The sequence below is a fragment of the Perca flavescens genome, chromosome 9 (assembly GCF_004354835.1).
Source record: "Perca flavescens isolate YP-PL-M2 chromosome 9, PFLA_1.0, whole genome shotgun sequence".
In the NCBI taxonomy this organism is placed as follows: domain Eukaryota; kingdom Metazoa; phylum Chordata; class Actinopteri; order Perciformes; family Percidae; genus Perca; species Perca flavescens.
The window spans coordinates 676,435-699,304 of record NC_041339.1 but is presented as its reverse complement, the minus strand read 5'-3'; the positions used below and the strand labels follow the sequence as shown (position 1 = coordinate 699,304).

At 38.8% G+C, this 22,870-nt stretch overlaps 1 protein-coding gene across 3 annotated transcripts in view; it reads right to left on the bottom strand.

Moving 5' to 3' along the window:
- Positions 1-22,870, bottom strand: part of lpp (LIM domain containing preferred translocation partner in lipoma) — a 178,549-nt gene that overhangs the window by 129,303 nt on the left and 26,376 nt on the right. For all 3 annotated transcript variants that reach the window (XM_028587317.1, XM_028587318.1, XM_028587319.1), the window contains one exon: positions 21,851-21,896. The gene's annotated coding sequence lies outside the window, so the exon portion shown is untranslated. The remainder of the gene's footprint in view (positions 1-21,850; positions 21,897-22,870) is intronic.

Genomic DNA, 22,870 nt, shown 5'->3' with positions numbered 1-22,870 from the left:
ACTAAACAACATGAATTTCTTATTCAAGTGCTTTAAACAAACATTTCACAAGAATGCCGTACTTCAACACAACTGTAAGGTACTTTTAATTGAGTATTTTCATTTTCTCCTACATTGCCTATTGTAAGTTTTACTTATCTATTTTTTATTGCTTTAGTTACTTTGCATATTCATATTAATTATACAAAATATTATGAATAATCTGTGATGTATTAAAGTGGATAAAGATGAGACTTTATTGATCCAGTGGTTAAATTCACAAGCTAGCTGCCAAGTTAAACTTCCGCTGTTATTTTGGTGAAAGTAACTCAAAAGTAATTCAAAAGTAGTGTAACGCATTACAATTCAGAGACAGTAATATTGTAATATAACTAATTACTCTCAAATGACATTAACTAGTAATCTATAATGTATTACATTTTGGAAGTAACTTGCCCAACACTGTCCATGTCCAGCCAAACAGAGCGACAGCAGAAAATCCATGCTATGTTCTTCTTTACAAATGAAATAAATGTTTTCTGACAGACTAACTGACTTGTGATGTGCATTCTTTTTAGAAAACTAGTACTTTATTGAAATGTCTCATGATGTATTGTCTTTAGAAGTGTATTATTCAACTTTTGTTTTTGTTTAAGAAGGAAAAGAAAATAACAATACTCAATACTACCAAATCGCAATACTTTTAGAATCGCAAGAAGCTCCTCTGGGGTCTTGATACATTACAGTGAAGCAACTTCACCTCTAACACCAACAACAACGTAGTTGTCCTGTTTCAACACTGCTGTCTCACAGTCACTTGCTGTAAGTCAATCCGTGCAACAGCATGCGCCACTTTAACACAAACCAGCTATGACAACAAGGGAAAGGAAAGCTAGCAGGCAAAATCCCCTTTGTGTTGTGTCAAAGCGAGCGTGTTCAGAGCTCTGTGAAGAAGAGGGTCTCATTCACAACTCATCGTGTCTCCACCCGGCGAGAGGCAGCTGATGCCAGTTTGACAGAAGCGGACGGGGCAGCGAGTGTTCCCCAGAGAAAGAGAGAACAAACTTGTCGGGCAGGTTGCAGCAACAGACATCAACGGTTACTTGTGTACTTCTATATCAGCGGTGCAACAGTGTGTTCTTTGTTTCCTATCTACCAACAAAAGCTATCTACGCCAGGCTACTTGATGAATACGTTATCAGGTGCTTCAACTATTTCCGACATGAGGTCAGCGCTGTAAACGGTCACCGTGTGTGAGTTTTAAATTGCAAATTGTTCTTTCATCATGGACGGAAACAGGAGTACAACGTGTTTTACAGCAACAGTCTACCTGTCTAATGTGCCTCTCCAACCCAAAGTATTTATCCTGGGGTTGCACCCAACCGATCCTAATTAAAAAAAGATGTGCTTTTTGCAAGCAAAACGGTTGATTTTTCAGGTTTGGAAAAGTGTGAATAGGCCTAGTATTGGTCGGTGGTTTAGGGAAATGTCTTCTTGCCTAAAAATGGAAAGAATAACATATATGGTTAAGGATAGACAAGATACTTTCAAACAGGTTTGGGGACCATTCATGGACTTATAATATATATAATATAATATACTGGCAAATGAGAATTCTGACTTGTATTTTTCACGTGGGAGTTCGAGGTTTATATCGGCTTGTTCGATAAGAAGGGATCAGACCACGGTCAAAGGTCATTTTGTTTGTATTAAATCTATATAACTGGTGTTGTTTTTATTTTATAAAGTTTTTTTGTGTATTTGTATTAGTATTTTTTAGTCTGCTGCTACTATTGTTTTTCAGGCTAGTCTACATTTCTGCATGTCTTGGTTGAAATGAAACTCAACATATTGTTTATAAAAACAGCCTACCGGTCTCAGAGTCCATTTTTAAAGGCCAGATCATTTCAGATCTATGTGTACAAGGAGCTATCAGACAGCCAGTGTAAAGCCCCTCGTAATTAGGCTAATTACACAGAGGGATAATATGAAGGTTAATCAAATGATAAACATTTGCAAATACCGATTTGTTTTCCCCATTAGCTATTGTGAAGACCCCAACCAGCTGATAAGCATTACAAATGAGATTTGGAGCTGTGACTACTACAAAGAGTAAAACCCCCACCACCACCTCCCTGAGCAAAGCAGAAGTAAAAAAATAAAAAATAAAACAGGATAACGGGTTAGAAAAGAAAAAGGTAGCTGCACTGCCTTGACTCAACTGTTTAGACATCAATTTAAATGTATTCTCAAGTTGAAAATAGCTTCAATGTGTGAAATGACTCTGCTAATGTTGGTTTGGAAGTTCTTTAATCAGGAATAACCACTAGAGATGTAGCATCTCGTTTAGCGACATAAATATACAGTACAATCACAATTAGACAAGACAGTTAAAAAAATAAATAAAACAGCAACAAGCAAATAATGTACATCTCAGCACACTTAGATTCATTACAGAAGCCTCATTACATGGGCATTAGAAACTGGAGGTGTTTACGGTGCTATTTCAGGTTTTGTGACATTATCCTAGACCTCTTTTTTATGCGTTGGTTTATGAGTAAGCCGGTGTATGTAATGTATGCATGTATGGGTAGATGGGTTACTTTTTTTTGTTTTTAAGATAATTTTTTGGGGGGCTTTTCCCTTTAATATATAGTGATAGTCTATAGGCTGGAAAGGGGGAGAGAGATGGGGGATGACACGCAGCAAAGGGCAGCAGGTCAGATTCACTCATTTAGGCCGAATATCCGTTGCCTTGGGCTTTCTTTGTGTTGGCGTTCTAACCTCTGGTGGATCTGTGAGGACTATGGTTAACTGCTCCTCAGATCTCTGCAGGGACAGCTAGCTAGACTATCTGTCCAATCGGAGTTTTCTGTTGCACGACTAAAACATACAAAACGTACCCATTTTCCACCAAAACAAGTTCCATCCCGAGGCTATTTTGCAGAGGCGCAGTTGCTCCGTACAGCGCTTAGCACCGCCCAAGACGATTGTGATTGGTTTTAAGAAATGGCAATAAACCAGAGCATGGACTAGCCAGACCCTCCTCCGCAGCACTGTGGAGGAAGGTCTGGCAATGCAAGACTAATTTTTCTATAACCCGAGTGGATCGACATGCAGACTTCGAATCAGTTTTGATACTTCATTATCACTGCAGGACAAAATACAGCAGTCAGTAGCCTATGTTAGCACTGGGCCACATATCAAAGTAATTTGAATTATTCAAATTTTGTTTTTGCAAGACGTAAAAAATGTAGACATTGTAAAAATTACTAAAAGCTTATTTCCAATCTAAACGTAACATAGGTGATAGCTGGCTCCATCCGCTCTCTTAGACAGTCCTGTAAACTGTGATGTGATTCACAGATATTAAACTGGTATTTTCTGTCTTTGGCTACAGAATGTTTTATTGCTAGTGCACAAAGTGAAAGCAGAACTTTCAGTCCTTGTTATAATTCTGACCTCAAGTAATTGTGGTCAAATTCCTACCGTAATTTCTAATGGTGATTCTCTCCATGGGAAGCGCACGCTCACAGCATCTTGGCTTTTTCAACCTTTACTGCACCTTTTTTTCAGCTGTCATTGTGTCTTTGAAGTTTTCAGCTGTGCTAATTAACTGAACATGTTGCAACATTCATACACAAAAAGAGGCTCAAAGAAAGTTTGAAGGCTCAAAAATACTTACTGAGAAAATCTACTGTTTGAATATGCTCTCTACACTTCTTTTGTGCTCAAAATTTCAGAATTACAGCAAAAACAAGAATGACATTCCTGCGTCACCTGGGCATATGAATACCACTTATTCCACTGGATAATAGCTATGTTTGTTAAAGTAACAGCAAAAAACTTCCTAACAAGATTTGCATGACTTTTCTGAACAGCTGTTGAGTAGTTTACTTGAGTTGTTGGCCTTTGCTCCCTAATGACAGAAGCACAACTTTTCTGTAAATATGTGAATCTGACTTTAATGCTGACTGACAGCTTGTATTGGCTTGGGATATATCAAATAGAATCGGGTGGCTTGCATGACTGGAGTATGTGCTCCTTGATACTGCAAGTGGTAAGATGCGACGTCTCAGGAGTTTATCTTATCTGAGTCTCAGGAGGTTTACTGACTGACAGCTGTAAATATATCACAACACAACCTTAACCATCTCCCGCATACCTCTGTGGTAGATAGCAGACTTGAAAAAATATATTTGCATCAACAGTAAACAAAGAGAAGATCTGTATATTTCACTTTTCTTTAGCAAATCAATAGCAAATGATGGAAGATGATCTACCTTCACTTGACCGTAATGGGTAATGTTCTGCTACAGAGACATATAGGGATGGATGCATGACGGCCACACCTCTAGAAGAGAATTTAACAGAATTTAAGCATTATTAAGAATAGAACTAAAGTAAGGTGTCCCCCCTTCTACCTAACTTGTACCTAACTTATTTATCAACCAGTTTTTTGGACAATATCTCTCAAAAGTGGTTGAAGTTATAACAATAGAAATGGGCAAAAACAAATCCTATTTAAAGATAGGAAGAGGTGTGATGATGCTAAATGCTCACATAAGCAAGATAACATGCTCACAATGATAATGCTAGCATGTTGATGTTAGGCAGGTATAATGGTTTCCATGTTCAACATGCTGGTTTGCCGTGTTAGCATGTTAACATTTGCTAATGAGGGTGACACAAAGTACGGCTGAGCCTGACTGGAGTGTCATTAGTTTAACAGGTATTTGGTCATAAATACAAGTACTGAACGAAATATTGTTTGTAGCTCAGAAACAGAGTCCCATTAGTTAGTCCACCTGAGAGCAGGGACAAGTTTTTAGTTTTTAAATGTAAAGTATCCCACTCAGTAGGAATCTTGGTAACTCTTCTTAAATAACCAAATTTAATAAATCCTTCTCATCAAAATGTTTATGTTATGTTATTAAAGGCAGATTTTCTCAATCAGCTTCTTACCATGAGTGATGAGGTCCTAAATATACACACACAGGTCTAGCCAAAGTTTCTAACTGTTTTTAAAGCACCTTTAAGCGTTGAATATATAGAAATACTTAAGATTTGAAAACTATATACTATATAACAATACGTAACATGATTTACGGGTTCATAATTATGGGCTAATTGTACATACTTATAGGTTTATTGTACAAAGAAACTGTTTATTGTTTATTAAGGATCCTTATTAGTCATCACCCTGGTGAAGATTATTCTCCCTGGGGTCCAACACAAGACAGACATGCACTGTAGTTCCAGGCTGCAGTAAAAAGTGTAAAGAAACAACATCTTTGGCCCGAGAGGGTTAAACTTGAGTTTATGTATTAGATTGTATAAAGCCTGGCTGAATTTTCCTTATTTGCGAATTACATTATAGATAAAAAATATAAACAATACAATTAAAAGTATTCCTTTTTCTTTTGAGTTCTACCCTATGGAAGTGTTGTGGTCAACAGACTTTTAAAACAATTTAAAAAGACAACATTGGCTTAGATCTTGATTTACAACCCTCTAATGAGCATCTCATACTTCCTTATCTAGCATACAGCCCTTCTCTGTACAGCAAAATAACTAATGTGTGTGATAAATGATTTAACATCCAAACTGCCTCGCTGAGCAGCTTAAGGGGAAACATTGGTGCTTGCCTCCAAAAATGCCAAACAGCTGTGTTGAGGCTATGATGGCTGATAATTAAATCAAAGTGTTAATCCACAAAACTACAGCGGTGACAATGAAGGACTGTTATCCAACGCTGGCCTATAGCTACACATGTCACTCTCGGATAGGTAGCTAATGAGTGACTTTGCTTTTTGGAATGCACTGGGGCAAAGTCAACAAAGTAAAGCTTATCTGGGAGGGAACAACAGTGAGTGAGACGTGCCGCAGACTTGCCTTAAACAGATAAAACATCACATTGAGCCATCAATTAATTGGCCTCATCTGACAGGCATCGTATAGGGCCTTCCTATCACAGCAGAGGGAATGCTTATCATTCAACAGGAAGACTTGTTTTTCTTTTTTTTTTGCTGTTGCTACCTGCATGAACTGGAGAGAGATAAAGGAACGAGTATATTACCATCTTCAACCCTGATGTGTTAATTGCTGCCTTTTATTTCTAAAAAATGAGCACTTGATGTTGAGAAGTGACTCAGCGGGGTCTGCTGGTAGACTGATACTAGAGGACTACAGGAGCTGCTCCCTCTATTTTAAATACAGTATGTGTTCACTGTGGTGGAAGCAGTTGTTCTACAGATGTAGAACGATGCAAACTGGTGAGAAGTGAGAAGGCTTGGATTGTTGCACACAAGACACTAGAGTGGGGCGTTTCAAGGCCAGTCTACGATGCAAGTCTAGGTGATAATTAAGTTGACTGGGGTTTCTCTGTATAAAAAAAACACAAAGACTCCTGGAAAAAACTTTCTGGGATGTAATTTATGAAGACACGGACAGACAGGAATCCGCATCTTATGCGAAAAGTATGAACTGCAAGGGGACACATTTTACCAGTGGACAGAGTTAATTATGATCCTGAACTCACAAAGTGTCAAGTGACTGGCTGTCCGACTGGAACTTCTTGTGCTGCTGAAGACTGGAGTGATGAAATATGATAAAAAGGGAGGCAAGCGTGTAATTTGGGGGATCAAACTGTCAGCTGTGTGTATCTTTATAATGGTATGTGTGTGGTGCAGGAGTTGTAAATCAGTTTTAAATACATGTTTATTTAAAACCTATGGTGATTGGGATGGATATGGCTATATCACTGCATTTTTAATCAGGTTTAAACTGCATCTTGTCCCGTCTTTGTGACACCACTATGATCTGATGATGAGCTATATCTGCTACTCTGAAAATTGACTAAATCAATAAACAAAAGGAAAGATTAATACCAGGGCATGTGTTAAAATAAATCGATCTTCGTTTGAGTGATCTGATATTGATTAATAAAATCCCCAAATCAATATTTTAGTACATGCCTTTTCACCATGGATATGGTTAATTGACCCTCTTTTTGGGCGTGCATATTGCAAATATTTAATTGTTGCTTCTTGCTTTTACAATTTACAGCACAAGTTCTCTGAAAATCTTTATATCCAAGCAAAATTATTGAATTGTAAATGAAACTGAATCAAATCAAAAATGTAAACAAATGGGGAAATCATTGTCAATACCCAGTCCTAATTAATATCATCATTATTTTCAACTTATAGCAAAATTTTGTTATTTGCATCATTAGTATTTAAGTCAGATGGCAATTAGAAGAACCTATCTTATATCCCCATTTTATTTGGAGCATCAACCAGTCAGTGATGTTTTCTTTTTTCTTTTGTCGATTCTGCCTTTGTTAACTTGCCAGGAGCTGACAGAGATGTTTCAACACCCCCGTTTATGGATTAGCAGAATACATTTGTAAGGGTGCTTTTCATAAACCAACCAGTTCAAACTAACTCTGGTGTGTTTGCCCAGTTTGATTGGTTAAGGCTAATGTGAAAGCTGCTAATCGAACTCTGGTGTAAACTAAACCAGAGGTTTTCAAAGTGGGGTACTTGAAGAGGTTCCAGGGGTCCCCAGCAATAAGGGGAATGCTTTATTTTCACTATAATTCCATCCATAAGTACTACAATGACAGATTGTATGACTATTTTGGCCATGGGGTTTTATACACTTTGTTATAAAACATCTAAAAGCAAAACCCCTGTCAGATGAGGGGAGGCCTGGGACAAAATCTTCAAATCAAACGGGGGCCGTGGTCTAATTTGTGTGAGTTTAGGGTTCCTTGACGTCAAAAAAGTTTGGGAGTAAGTGAACTAAACAACCACATCCAAGCTAAACTCTGGTGCGTTTTTTTAATATGTGATTTTAGCATGAATTAAAAAAGCCAAGCTGCTATTAAATCCATCTGTTGATAACAAACTGTTAATAAAGCAATGTGTGTAATCAATGTATACACACTCAGTGTACAGGTGTACCCAATAAAGTTGGTAACATGTGCAGGGATTTCCCCTGATCAATCAGAGAGTGAAAAGGAGTAATAATAGGTGTGGTATTCTTGTGTTTTTTCCCAGTTCCTCATTAATAAAATAAATTGTGAAATGTTGCGACCTCACAGCAACTATCCCACCATAATATTACTCCATAAGACTCCCGTGTGTTACTATTTATGATATGAGAGGTCTCGACTATTAATGATGATGCAGAATGACATCACCAAAATGGTCCAATCAATGAGTTACCTGGCATGTTTATACATGCATTCGGATACATTTTCAGGCATAAATGTATGATGTAAACGTCTTTATTTACGTCAAGGAAAACACAAAATTCTGGTGGCAGGTAACAATTCAAAACATAAAGGAATATAATGCAGTAAGGGGGGTTTCGCATCCAACTACACTTGACCACAAAGTCCAGTTAATTTGAAGTATGAACAGGGCATAACTTCACTTTTACTTTACTGTTGTAGCTAATTTGTACAATAAAACAATAGTGTTATGAATACTAAACATTATGAAGTATGAAATATTGATCAACAAATTGTCAGTGATGTTGAATATACAGTGAGAGGGAGGCTGTCTGCTGAAAATAAAGACGCTTTGGGGCTGGTGATTTTCCTTTGGCGCTGGCTAAAACCTCTGGGGGTGCCAAAACTTTCTCTACGCAGGACAAACCCTGGTGTCAGATCCTTTTCCCTGATCTAAAATGATACCAAGCTAATCATTGTTTGCCTGATTCACCTCTGCAGTAGTATTGGTTTAGTGACATGTAACAGAAAATCACTGTCACTGTAAAGCAATAAAGCCTCAAGTTGTCAAGTTGATGTCAGCGTGTCATCTCTCTGATGTGAAACGTGAACACTGAGATCTTTAGAAGTCAGACTGAATTAACACCAGCCTCCCAAGGAATATGTGTGGGAAACCCCTATGAAATTACAAGATTTGTTTTCTCAGTTCTGCCCTTGTGGTATTTCTAAGAGCCGACAGAGATGAGTCTGCTCCCATTTACGTTTCTCAAGTCACAGCAATAACACTATGCATTTAAAAACAACAACAAAAGAAGCATCTCTGAATTATGAACGTCATTACAACGAGATAGCTGTTCACCATAAAATGCATCCGTTAAAGCAACATGTTCTAAGAATAGTTCAGTCCAATGTTGATTGCTCCAGCAACAGTTTTTTTCAGTTGAGATGATGAAAATGATTGAGGTCAATGGAAGAAAATGTCTGCGCACCAATCAGGATTTAGCAATATTTAAATTTAAATGATTACAGTTGGCGGGTTGTTTGCTTATGATGCCAGCACTGTCAATCAAGTGTGATAAAACCACACCCAAACAGAGTTTTGACTCTTCATGAATAATAGTTAAACATGTTTTTAACCTAAATTTCAACTTTGATTTTTACACATTGTGTACTGAATATTTAATGTTACAGTGGAATCAGGTTTTCAGGGGCTTAGGTATGCTGTTATTCCTAGCAGCCATACAACAGTATAACACTGAGACAAAAACACTCCATGCAGCCTATCTAAGGAGAGGTTTACTATTTATTTGCTGCACAACAGATAAAACATTTCATAAATCATAGAGCTAAGTGAAAGTGATATCCTACAGGGGTTGTAAACAAGATGTTTCGGTAGGAAAACGCCTCCTGACCATATGCAACATTGAAAACAAAGTAACACCCCTCATAGCTGAAAACAACAGTGATTAAAACTGAACTGTGGACAGATGAATGGAAAGTGAGATGTAACAAACAGAAAAAAAGTCACAGAAGGTATAATCCCTATACTGTAGGAATGGTGGATTAGTGGATTTCTCGATTCCTCACAGTCTCTGCCATATGCTGCTGTGGCTACACCTTTCCGGTCTCACTCAGTGGAGATGCTTAAATCCTTCAGTAAACTAAACCTCATCGAAAGGTCTTCTAAAAAATCTCCTTACGGACCCTCAGCATGCAGTTATCAACACAAACATCAGATGAAACCAAAACACAGGGAATTACGATACTTCTGTTGCCTTTAGTGCTCTTTAAAAACGTGGGTCAATATATCATTTGGTGACAGCAAACAGAGATATTTCCCACTTAAGAGATTTCCAAACCTTTTCATATCACAGATATTGAGCTGTTATTTGAATGTTGAACACAGCTTATCCTCTACTGCTACAATGAGCACTGCACATCTATCCTCTCAGTCAAACTTCTATTGGGTTTTGGCTTGGAGACATAATCCCTTCCCCGGCTTGCTCACTGGCAAAGCCACATAGAATCAACTCATCAATAACACTTGTTTACTGAATACAGATGACTTTTCTCAAGAATCCCCTTAGCACAGCACAGGATGTAAAGGCATGAATGAGTGTAAGCTTATGACAATTTCATCTGGGCTTTTTTATTTTTTTGAGCTACCATTTAAGCAATTGCAGCAGACAGAGATTTTACATTGCAATTGTATCCAAATCATTTGGGCTTGGCCTGATGAAAGAGGCTGACAAAAAGCCAGGGTGCTTATGCCCTTTGTCTTGACTTACAGGCATTCCTTCAATTGTATACTCTTTTCTCAGGAGCAGAAAAAAGGCCCAGTGGGTTGGCAGCCACAGCGCTGTTTCCTTCACCCTCTCTCTGTATTCTGCAGCGCTGGGCTGCAGGACCACAGATACATAACAATGAGGAGCTTTAGGTCCATAACTTCATCATCATGTCACACTGAGCCAGGGTTTCCTCATACTTTCTTTCACACTCACAATACCAGTGGCTAAGCTCACTACAAGGTTCTCAGCCACTGGGGGAGAGGTTTATTACATTAACAACAACTGGGGACAAAGAGCTTGAGATCGATTACAAGTTGATAATCTACATTTTAGGGTTATATAAAACAGTGCCATTCTTAGTTTGTTTCATTTCCAGTTTTGTTTCTTAACTTCAGTTGCTATTGTTGGCTATACACACTTAAAATCAAAGGGTTAAATTGATCCAGTGTGGGGAACATAGCACCAGGAAGAAACTAAATAGACAAAATAACAGTCGCAGCACTTCCTAGTTGCTGAAACTCATGAGGTCAATACGATTGGTTTCATTTCTACGGTAAACAATGTGATTTCATTATTTAGATCCACAGCAGAGTACATCACAGCAGATGAGGACTTTAGCTCAGGGATTTCTTACAGATCGCTTTGGCAAACACATTATAGCACAGATGTGTTGTTTTTAACCTTGAAATGTTTTTTGAAAGGCCTTGGTAGAAGAACAGAAACATTTTGAGGATTGTGTAAATCTAAAAAATTGGACACATTTGGACTTCCATGATTCATCCATGGATCACTTCTTAAAATAAATCAGATCCATGTCTAGCTCCTGAAAATAACAAAGTGCTGAAATCCTATTTGGCCAGAAGCATCTGTGCAGCATCAGCGGGGCTGGGTTAAATGTTTTCAAGTCTTAGTCCCCGTGCCCAGTTGTTTGGACGCTTATTTAATCTTTTACTTCTCCACTGCTCACACTGCAGCGCTGTGACCCTTGGCGACACCCAAAGAAGATTAATTGAAAAGCAAAGTTAAACTAGTTGTTTTTGGAAAGGGTTTATCCTTAATTGACTGATAGCTATTGCTGTTTATATGTTCCTGCTGCTTAAAACCAAATCCAAACCCGCTCACTGGTCTATTTAAAAATCCAGCCAGGGTATCTATGTCAGCCCTCTTAATCACTCCGGGGTTGTCTTAATCTTTCCATCTTAAGCGTGTCTTATTTACTTGTTTTCTGTTCCTCACTTTCCTTGTAGAAAATGACCGCAGCTCCGCGTAATATCATCTTGTGCTCCAGTTTCTCATTGAAAGCAACAGTAATTGTTTTAGAATAGTCCTTTATCCTCAGTGTGTAAACATGCGGCTTGATAGCAACCATCAAACATATCTGCAGAGCTGTGAACAAAGGGTGCAACTCAACCACTAAATCAATGTTATGTCACATGAAATCATACGAGGTACAATTCCAGTGAAATGTTATCCCATCAGCTCCTTCAACCTGTGTGTGATTCATCATGAAGCAGAATGTGGCCGTCAGATCAGCACACAGAAGAAGAGTCACCCGGTTGAATGGCACCGGGACTCTAGGATCCAGGCAAGTCTCGCCAAAAGGACATCACAGCTCCGGACATCCCGCTGGAAACCGGCGGAGGAATGGACGCAGGGTACAAAATTAGCACAATCCACCAGGCAAATACTGGTAAAATGTGCATGTGGCTGGTAGCTTTGCTTCACTCACTAGCCAAAAACTAAATGGTTGGATCTATTGAGTGGCCTGTAAAGTTTGAACATTCACTAGCCATTTGGCCGATGGGGAAAAAAAAGTTAGCTTTGCACCCAAGCCAACCAACTCACCGTCCGTAGCCTGCACATTGGCTAGCAGGATGCCCAGCAGAGAGGTGGCAGTCAGTGTTCCAATTCCTCCATGCTTGCCTCGCTGCCCCCTCTGATGTAGATATGGAGATGGACGCTTGTCCAGGTAATCGAGATCGTAGCCATACGTCGTAGCTAATAGCCATCTTCACCTTTTCCTCTGTGTTTACATTTGAAAACCTTCAACGGCCAGGCTAGCAGAGGCGGCAGGACACTGCCCAGTTGATTTCCGTATTCTGATAACCGACTGGTAGTCATGAGATGGTCCTGCTAGGCAGGAGACTATCAATTTGATTCTGATGATTCCTGAGCGACTCATAGCCACATGCCATCACTGTCCAACGTCAACCACATAAAGCACAGCTAATGCTTGTAAAATAGACAATTCAGCATAAATTTTACGTAGCTGACAGAGAGGGAACTGGCGAGTTCCACGTCTTCTAGAACAGCCTTGTCATACGCCAGTTCAATACACAATCATTTCTCATTGCATTGTTAAGGCGTGTGGCCCGGCTCAGGCAGCAGAGCAGCATTGATTCAATGAAATAGATTCATGCTCGCAGTGTTTGCCTTCTGAATATGCACTCTGCTATAGTAAGAGTGTCTCTGTGCCAGACATAACGTTAACCAGATGATTGCTCTCTGTTTAAATTAAACTGATGTCTGAAAATTAAGACTGCACAACTATAATGTGAAAGCCAGTATCAAACAATCTGTAGCTAAACACACAATAACAAGTTGACTGCATTGGTTTTATTTAGCTTTTCATCTATTTCCAAGACTGAATGGAGTCAAAATCAGGTACAGAATTCATAAAAAATTTAAATAAAAAAACAGTTGGATGCTATTTTGAAAATACAATGTTTCTGTTCTGGCTGACTTTTTGTATACAATACAATACCAAGTACAAAGGTTAATATTGAAGCGATACTCAACCTCAAATCTTCATCTTTTTACAAAAACAAAATGCAAGCTACCAGCAGAAGCAGTATATTTAGCAATATTTTGGTGAACATATGGGTGTTTGGAACATACTGAGCATACAGATGGGAAAGTGAAGGAGTGAGTTATGTTACAGGAGACGTTTGAGGAGTTTCTGTGGACTTCGTTTTAAATAGTTTAGAGCCACTGTGAAAACTTGCTACAATAATAACTGAGAAGAATGCTGCTGACCACAGCCCAGGGCCTTAGCTTAACTACTGAGCAAACCAAAAGATATTTTATTTATTTATTTATTTAACTGTTCAGTTATACTAAATAGAATATTTAACTATTAAACTATGTGTAAGTGTTTTAATTGTAAAATGTAAAATTCCTTGCTTGGCACTGCCAGACTAATTCGCAAATGCGTATTAGTCTAGAACCTCTTTTGACTGTTTGAAACATAAGCTCACAAATTTGTCTTTCTTCCAGGCTAGAAAGTTATCTCAGGGTGCTCAAATCCCCAAAAAAAAAAAAAAAAAAATGGCAAAAGCTGTGCCCAATGCACAATAAAAAATACTTTTAACAGCCAGATTTCAGGCTTCTTTCTACTACAAGTCTAACATGTTCAAGTACAAAGAAGTAGTTTTTTTCAATTGAAGGGCATCAAATAAGGAGAGTCTGGTACACACAGCAATTCACTTTTTGATGGTGTATACCACCACAGTCTGTGACAGAATACCGCCCGTTCTGTTTGTGATAGTATCTTTAGGATAGAAATCACGAGAAAATTATTTATTTTGAATGCTATGTAATCTAGCTCCGACCAATTGGTCATGTCCGCCTCGACCGTCATAACTCACCGATTCTTATCTACTGCAGTCGGACAGGGCAGAAACGGTATAGTTCGGTGTAAGTTTGGTGGAGAAAGAAAGAAAGTATAAAGAAATGATGAAAAAGTAGAAGAAAAAAAAAAAAAAAAAAAGGTGACTACACTGTCAGCCTCATTCATTCAGATCTGCCAAATTCGACATTAATGAGTTGCACAATCCCATGATAAAAGATGCCACAACAGAGCTATAGTGGGTCTTTGTTAAAAACAGTGCTTGTGAATATACAAATTCTCCAGTTCATTCATTAGCATCACTATTATTATTATTATTGTTTGGTATAATATTTGTTCTGGACCATATAATCAGGCCACACTTGGGCCACCACTGTGACTGTATACAGTATACATTTTACACCAATATTCTTGGTGTGTATGTTCTGATCTTTATGGATATGTGTCACTGAATGTTAACTGTTGTGTGATTAGTACATGTATATGGATATATTGTGTGTATATGGAGAGGCTGTGCGCTGCTACATCAACTGTGTTTTCTCAAATGCCCAAGATATATTTTTTCCTTAGGGAGACAACAAAGGCTAATCTTATCTTATTGTATCTTGTTTTGTTCATAAGAAGCTCTAATCACTGATAATTAGAGCTGTCAGTTAAGTAAATATGGTAAGGAATAAGGAATTATAAAAATCTGTCAAATCTGACTCAAATTCAAAGCATCAAAACCCAAATAGTCTCATATTGATATTTAAAAGCAATCTGTAAGGGCAATTCCTGCTACATGTATGTAGATAGAGATTGTATCTGAAGTTGATTCAGACTTTTGTTTTTTGGCTAGACACCAGTGGGGCTACACAATATGAGGAAAATATCTAATTGTGATTATTTGGACTGATATTGCAATTACGATATGATTCACGATATATAGAGGGAATGATCATTTTTTTAATCATTATTCTCATTTTTATTGAAAAATATTACAATTTAAAAAATTAAACTGATTATAATGTGAATTTTGCGAGGATCTGTACCAAACAAAGAAGTTTTTCTTAAGTCTGTAGGATTCGATTTGTAGGCCAGGGGCGTCTCTGTAGCACCACAATACTTAATTTAGAATGGTTAAACACATGTTTTGCCTATAACAAATATTGCAATATTGTAGGCTCTGAACAGCCGGAAGAATGTTCTGACATATAGAAGCATCTGTACATTTTAATATGAAACTGGGAGACACTGAACAAGATGCAGATTAGCTACCATACATATAGTGTTTTGACTTGATATCAGCAAAATATGGAATAGTTTGCAATTTCGCAATGTAAGCAAGAAACCAAACTAACGTAGATTTGGATAAGATTCTACATGGATTTTTCTTTTAGTCCTGAAAGCGGTTTTAACACCAACATGCTGTTGAGATTATCAGGTTGGAAGCGCTATGAAGAAAATGTGAGGAAAACAATGAATCAGAGTAAGGACTTATATGTATCTAAAAGATGTTTACCTTCCATATAGTAGGCTGGTATTAAGTTTGAATGAAATGCATGGCTATTGAATGAGAGAGAAAACAACATTTCCTTAAAAAAAAAAAAGAGAGGCCATAATATAATTTCCCTGACAGTCCAGCAAGCACCTAAGGATTTGTCTCTTTATGTGAAGCCCTTATTTTCCGAAATGAATCGAGGAAAACCGTTTGGCTACAGCTCTAGTCAAGCCCAACAAAGAGTTAAGTATTTTAAATTCTACAGTGAAGCTAAACTGTTCTTGAAATTCAGCTGGCAGCCAGCCTCGCTAGTCATCCGTCGATTTGATGTGTGCTTCAAGAATCTGGCCCAAACAGACAAACTGTGAGCCAGGAATCCAAACACACAGTCTGAGAAACCAAGAACCATCCAAGGCCAGTTAAGTTTATACCATCGCTGTGGCCCAAGCACATAAGGTGGTCTCCATCACTCCACTTCTGTGCTACTGCTGAATGAGAAAACCAAACTTCTGTACATCCAAACATGACTGCAAGGTAGTCTCACATAGCCACTGAAACGGAGCTAAAGCAAAATCACAAAGCAAAACCAATGCTCTAATAAACAGAATTTTGGACGCCAATCAGATCATAAAACAAGCTCACACTGGGGGAGTCAGGGTTTTTGGTGATGTTGGTTGAGGGGGTTGTGTCTGATAAGAATAATACATAACAAGGCAACCGTTTTGCCTGTTTTTGCCTATTAAAAAAAAAGAAGCAGCTCTTTTGTCTGCCCTTTATCTCAGGGAACAAGTAAGCTTATTATTACGAATAGAAAGTGTGCTAATGAAAGCCATAGCGGGGAAGGTAAGTTTCCTTGGAACACCTGTTCAACATTTTCATATTCAGTGAAGAAGAGCTTAGGTTCCCATATGAGCACCTTTGCCATCTGTTTCACAAAATATATCAACTTTTGGTATTCAACCACTGTGCATGCTTTGCTAAACACAAACACCACACAGCTTGCTAAAATGTCTTAGTGTTATGAGGACATGCAAACACAATTTTCATCGGGCAGTTAAGGGAGTTCTCCACAGCTTATCTGAAATTATGCCAACAGAGAGTCTGCTAATCAGGAGAAAAATCAGTTACACTTTACTTGAAGGTATCTACATAAGAGTGACATGACACTGTCATTAAACGTGTCATAAACAATTTAAACAAAGTCAGAAACATTTATGACATAACGCTTCTTTTAATAAGCGTCATTCGGTTTATGTCAGGACAAGTTATGGTTAGGGTTAAAACGCAACGCCCGGGATGGCCACTGCGAGGGGCACGGGCACAAGGGGACCACTGGTGAATAAAAAACTTAAGGTTAGGGTTCATGTGTCCTGACTGTGTCATGACAGTGTCATGTCACTCTTACGTAGATACCATCAAGTAAAGTGTTACCGAAAAAATCACTGTGGGCTTAACTAACACACCAAATGCAGACTTAATAAAAAATGAATATGCAGCCATTAGGTCTACAAGCATTTTTCCATCATTTACAGTTTTATTTTGCAGCAGAAATGCAGAACTGAGAAAACTTTAAAGGTCCTATGACATGCTGCTCTTTGGATGCTTTTATATAGACATTACTGGTCCCCTAATACTGTATCTGAAGTCTCTTTTATATAGACCTTAGTGGTCCCCTAATACTGTATCTGAAGTCTCTTTTATATAGACCTTAGTGGTCCCCTAATACTGTATCTGAAGTCTCTTTTATATAGACCTTAGTGGTCCCCTAATACTGTATCTGAAGTCTCTTTTATATAGGCCTTAGTGGCCCCTAATACTGTATCTATTGAGGAGGAGAGGGGGGGGGCAAGGTGGAGGGTGGGGGTGTGGCCTTGACACATTGCCATGCTTCACTGCTATGCTTCAATTGAGACTTTAAGTCTCTCTCTCATGGGTGGGCCAAATTCTCGGGGCGGGCAAAGCAGAGAAAGGGGGAGGTAACCTTGCTCCTTATGACCTCATAAGGAGAAGATTCCTGATTGGTCCATCTGAGCTTTCATTTTCTCAAAGGTAGAGCAGGATACCCAGGGCTCGGTTTACACCTATCACTCATATTAATGTTAAAAAAACTCATAAAGTGAAATTTTCATGCCATGGGACCTTTAATATCTGTTTATTTATTGCAGGTAATATCATTATCTGTTGGATTTCTGGGTGATTCTATGGGGATTATAGGAGCCTTGGCTTCAGCCCATTCCTTTTTTGGTTAGCTACAGTGGCAAATTGTGTGAAATAATGGTTTCTTTCATGTATGTTAACTGAAATAAAATGATTCATCATCGTCATTACATCAAAGCTGAAATGTATGCTTGTTTAGTTTTCCACGTTTTTGAGCCCAGATCATAATTTGAGTGTGTGTGAAGCTCAGTAAATTCTCTTTTGGTATGTACGGGATGAAGTCTTTGCGGACCACAACGCGTCACAACAAACAAACATTTTTTATTTTTATGTACAGTGGGGGAAATAAGTATTTGACCCCTTGCTGATTTTGCAGGTTTGCCCACTTACAAAGAATGCAAAAATCTACAATTGTAATCATATGTACATTCTAACAGTGAAAGACAGAAACCCAAAGAAAATTCCAGAAAATCACATCATATGAATTTATTAAAATTGATAACCATCTGATGAGGAAAAACAAGTATTTGACCCCCTGGACAAACAGCAAGTATTCTGGCTCCTACAAGCCAGTTAGTCTTTCTTTAAGACACAGCCCCAATCCGAACCAATTATCTACATCAAATACACCTGCCTCACCTCGTTACCTGTATAAAAGACACCTGTCAACACCAAAACAACCAGCATCCAACATCACCACCATGGGCAAGACCAAAGAGCTTTTCACGGACATCAGGGACAAGATTGTTGATCTGCACAAGGCTGGGATGGGCTACAAGAGAATCGGAAAGCAACTTGGAGAGAAAAGATCAACAGTCGGTGCAGTTATCAGGAAATGGAAGAAGCACCACACCACCGCCAACCTCCCTCGGTCTGGGCCTCCACACAAGATCTTGCCTCGTGGGGTGTCCCTGATCATGCGAACAGTGAGGAATCATCCCAAAACCACAAGGGGAACTGATGAATCAACTGAAGGCAGCTGGGACCACAGTTACAAAAGAAACGGTTGGTAACACACTACGCCGTCATGGATTGAAATCCTGCAGCGCACGCAAGGTCCCCCTGCTCAAGAAGAAACATGTACAGGCCCGCATGAAGTTCGCCATTCACCACCTGGACGACTCAGAAGAGGCCTGGAAGAAGGTGATGTGGTCAGATGAGACCAAAATAGAACTTTGTGGCCTCAACTCAACTCGTCGTGTTTGGAGGGCAAAGAACACCGAGTACAACCCAAAGAACACCATCCCCACCGTCAAGCATGGTGGTGGCAACATCATGCTTTGGGGGTGCTTTTCAGCCAAGGGGACGGGACAACTCCATCGTATTGAGGGGAGGATGGACGGGGCCATGTATTGTGGAATTCTGGACCGACATCTCCTTCCCTCAGTGAGCGAGCTGAAGATGGGTCGAGGATGGGTGTTTCAGCACGACAACGACCCTAAGCACACCGCCAAAGCAACAAAAGAGTGGCTGAAGAAGAAGCACATCAAGGTTCTGGAGTGGCCTAGCCAGTCTCCAGACCTGAATCTGATTGAAAATCTTTGGAGGGAGCTTAAAATTCGAGTTGCCAGGCGACAACCTCGGAACCTGAATGATTTGGAGGCTGTCTGCCGGGAGGAGTGGGCCAACATCCCTGCCGAAATGTGCACAAACCTCGTCACCAACTATAAAAACCGTTTGACATCTGTGCTGGCCAATAATGGCTTTTCTACAAAATATTAACATGCTGTTTGTCCAGGGGGTCAAATACTTGTTTTTCCTCATCAGATGGTTATCAATTTTAATAAATTCATATGATGTGATTTTCGGGAATTTTCTTTGGGATTCTGTCTTTCACTGTTAGAATGTACATATGATTAAAATTGTAGATTTTTGCATTCTTTGTAAGTGGGCAAACCTGCAAAATCAGCAAGGGGTCAAATACTTATTTCCCCCACTGTATACCACATGTCCATTTAGTCTTGAAGTTCAAACCTACACTAAATAATAAATCAGTTCCTATGCTGGAGGGAACGCCAGCTGTGGGAAATGGAGCTGCAGAAAGCTGTCTTAGAGTAGGTCTATCGGAGGACTGAAGAGCAAACTGGACAAAGCTTTATTTGATTAGAGGGAGGTTGTTTTTTTCCACATTTTATTAATCTAAAACAAATGGCTTGTTTTTCTCATAACCAAGGCTAATTGATCAAACTAAGAATGTGTCATGGGAACACTTACTGTACGTCATTAGAACCACCTCCTGCCCCTTAGCCAACTTTCTATGACGCAAATGCATCGGCGAGACAGAGGAATTTAAACTGCAAACTGAAATCACTGGAAATATGGATGCAAAGATCTTCTCATAAAAATATGGATTCAATAACTAAATGACGAATTTGCTGTACATTTATAGAATAAATAATACAATATATAATTGTATAATTTAGAAATAAAATACAAATATATTTTTTTGTCTTCATGCCTAGGAATCATTGAAGAGGTGTATACATTTTTTTGTATTTTGTTGTAATGTACTCAACTTGTGCAGGCCCACAGCGCAGGTGTGCATTTTATTTCCAGTTCAACACAGCAAAATGAGTGAGCTTGGACAAGAATATCTCAATATTTCCAGCCTTGATGAAAAGGCTTTACAAAAATAACTTTAAATCAGAACATATCGGCATATCAATTTAGGTTCACAATAGAAAACAAAAATTCACCTAGCTGTGCGCCAAACCAAGAAGACAGGAAACGGTTTTCAAACTGCAATGACGTGACACTCAAAGCAGAAATGGGCTGATTTGCTGACTTTGAGTCAACCAGTGAGTTTGCATATTCAGGCCTGTGACCCAGGTTGTTGCGAGCCGGCTATAATGAGAATGCATTGTTTTGCTTGATTTGTTCAATTATATGATGGCTAAAGAACCCTTTTGCTGACTTTTTTTAAGTGCTTTTTGTGGACCAAATTGTAAGTGAGAAGGCTTTATGAGACATGCAATAACAGTCAAAAATACTTTACTTTTTTAGGCGCCTGGTTAGCTGCCCAAAAAATGTTTAAAAAACCTTTTTTTTTTTGATTAAATAAAAGCAAAGTCAATAAACTATGCGCCTGGCCCTTGATGTGATTCTTATTTCCCAGTGCGGCCCTTAGTGAAATTGAGTTTGATACCCCTGGTTTAGATGATGTGCCATAGATAAATTATCAGAGAACACTTATAATAATTCTGGCTAAATGTCTGCAACCTACTGCTCTATCTATGTGCTTAGATCAGGGTCCGGGCAGCCCCAGGGGTCTGTGGCACTCTGCCAGGCGGTCTGTTATCAGATTCATTCATTTGAAATTGTCATAATGGAATTCTTTCTTTAAAAAAAAAAAAATGGCTTTGCCGTAATATACAGTATATAGTAATATATAATTTATCTATAATAGTTCATAGATTGTTACTTTCTGAGTGGTCGTCTTAAAAATTCAATTCTCCACCACTGATGTAGAAAAGAAAAGATAGGAACAGAGAGTAGAAGAGAATGAAGACCTTTTAATTCTGCTGCAGTGTTTATTGGTGTTGTATACATGCATGATGCAAAGATGGGTACTGATTTTAATATTTTTAACTTTATTTTTATCATTACCATTCACTGTCACCACAAATAAAGGCAAAAGCCCCCCCAAAAAATCAGTATCTTATTTTGCATTACTGATGGCATTTTATTCGTTATTACTATGTTCATTCTTTGTCTTTTATTTTCATATTTCTTGTATGAAAGGTGCTTTACAAATAAAGCCTATTATAATGGATTTTTATTAGGATTAGGAGAGATGCAATGGTAGAAACATAATGTTTTGTGATAAAAGATTACAAAATGACTGCTAGTTACTAAACTAAATCTGGGAGATGTGCATGTGAGATGGCCCAAAAAGAAAGAAAAGATGCATTCTTTAATCTCGCCACCACTACAACTGCAACAGTTCTTTTATCGGATTAAACATACATTAATATGATAAATAAAATGAAGCCAGGGATAACAGCAGTGTTCATGCTCTGTGAATGTACAGTATTTACAGCTGTGAAAAGAAGGGAAAAATTAGGTTGAGTACTCACCCAAATTTTAACTCTAAGCGATGGTGGGGACTACAGGATCAGACACCTAAAAAGAAACACACAATAATTATACAGCACTGAAATCAAAATAACATTTCACAAAGAGACCTATCATTTAGGGCAGAAAGGATCCGGATGGGTTCATTTAAACTGTCCGATCTTGGGTTGCAGCCGCAACACCTCGGTGCCGACGTTCAATTGTTTACTTTAGGAAAGTTAGCATTAAAAGTGCAGCTCAAACTCCTAAAGTGAAATCCTAACTTTTGACTGCAGGGGATACACACAAAAATGATAATTGTGAGTGAAATTTCTATTTCGGGTGTTGTGAATGTCCTACATTCTGTTTAGATACAGGTAAGGGTGGGGGTGGAATCATTTTTTGTCTCCAGGGCCCAACCATGTGTATTCCTCTTGCTGAGGAATTCTTTTGTTCTGATAAATTGACATTGTCAGTTTCCCACATTGCCACAGAGTGGCATATACTATAGGGAGCAGTGGTGGGTACACAGATGCTACATACGACTGGCGTCAGTCAATGTGACAGTTCTTGTTTTTTCTTTTCTTTTGAGGGAGGGGTGAGGGGGGGGGGTCTATTTTTTCTAAATCTGAACTTCCAAGTCGAAGAAGCAGGAAGGAATAGGAATTAATACACCTACACTCCCCTTCTCCCTTTAGAATGGCAAAAATCTCTTTGTACCCACATCATAATTACGGGTGGGCGCCAGTTTGGGATTGTTATCCATGCCTCCTTCACTTTTTTTTTTTTTTTGCAAGTATAATACAATGTTTTGAGCATGCAGCTGACAACTAAGTCTTTTCACAACTTCACTTCAGTTTCTTTACGCTGCGCTAATGTTACGGAACAAGTATTGCTTGAAGTGGTGTTGCCTTGTTCTAGCATATGCTCCCTAGTTTTCAGAGGCGCCGGTTTTCCACAAGCGCAGCGAGTAGCCGGCCGCGGAGGATAAGTAACCAGCAGCCGGGGCGGGCGCCGGGGACGCGTTCCTCCAGGGAGAGGAT